General features: G+C 42.6%; 1 long non-coding RNA gene across 1 annotated transcript; it reads right to left on the reverse strand.

The window, feature by feature from the left end:
- Nucleotides 1-213: 213 nt before the first annotated feature.
- LOC148971473 (uncharacterized) lies at nucleotides 214-832 on the reverse strand. Its single transcript, XR_016147171.1, has 2 exons — nucleotides 402-832; nucleotides 214-253 (listed from the first exon to the last, which is right to left on the reverse strand). It is a non-coding gene; the product is annotated as an uncharacterized LOC148971473 (long non-coding RNA).
- Between the last annotated feature and the right edge of the window lie 371 nt (nucleotides 833-1,203).

The raw sequence follows: 1,203 nt of genomic DNA on the forward strand, positions 1-1,203 counted from the left end.
AGTTTGAGTTCCCTCGAAAGTAGGGTTGGGGACCGAGAACCGGTTCTCTTCCAGAACCGGTAGTGTTTTTGAAAAAATACTGGAACCGTGCAAAATTCCTAAGTTTCGGTTCCGAAAACGGTTCTGGTGCGATATGTGGGCAGAGTCCTTTTCACTGTTATGTTGCCAAATGAACACGTAGATAAACCACTGAAGAAGACCAGGACCACAAAGGACGTTTTTGCATTTTAATTTCTTCTCCAGATGGTGAAAACTGAAAGCATACACAATATGCTCTTAGAAAAACTAATCTCTACACAGACGAAAATAAAGTCATACATTGGCGCTTTAAATGCATTTCTCAACTAAACAATACAAAAATACATTACTTAAGATCTGTATAAACATATTTATAAACTTACGGCATTGCCTTGACAGTGCTTTAATGAGAATGGCGACAGATCGCGGACCGTATCATGCTGGATTTCGCCTGCTCTGTTTACATGAAACCGAAACCGGAAGTTAGCGCGGCAGAACCGGAGGTGAAATTGTCCGCTAATATTTTTTAAATAAAACTTACAAATAAACATGAAATATTTATAAGAAACCTTTAGAAATGCTTTTTAAACATTTAACTTATTTACTAAATTATTAACTGCCTTAAGAACAACACATTCCCCGCCTGACCTCAGAGAGGACACTACCAACAACAAAACCTTAGCGGGTTTCAGTCCTTTGGCAAAAGAAGAATGACTTCAGTAACTGGTCGCAAAAAGGTCTTTCGAGTGCCTTGGTCATTTACTGTGACCTCGACCTTCCTTACTAGATTGTCCTTCCCAGGGAAGGTTGCCGTGACTCTCCAGCTGTTCCTTGGGACCTGCTTGTCCTTAAGCAAAACAAGGTCACCAACTTGCAGATTACGACAAGATACAGTCCATTTCTGCCTCTGCTGCAATAAAGGCAGGTACTCTCGCTTCCAGCGTGTCCAGAACTGATTGGCAAGAGCCTGAACTTGTCTCCATTGCTTGGAGTAAAGGTCCTTATCCAAGAAATCTCCAGGAGGAGGTGTAAGGCACGATTTCTGGGTTAGCAGCATGGAGGGAGAGAGAATGAAGGGATTGAGTGGATCGGATGAAACTGGAAGGAGTGGCCTGGCGTTTGGGAGTAGATTATCCTTTAGCACCTCACCTCAAGGCACAGACAGAGAGAGAGAGAGAGAGAGAG

This window comes from Pimephales promelas, chromosome 17 (assembly GCF_988280905.1).
Source record: "Pimephales promelas chromosome 17, fPimPro1.hap1.1, whole genome shotgun sequence".
NCBI classification, from domain to species: Eukaryota; Metazoa; Chordata; class Actinopteri; order Cypriniformes; family Leuciscidae; genus Pimephales; species Pimephales promelas.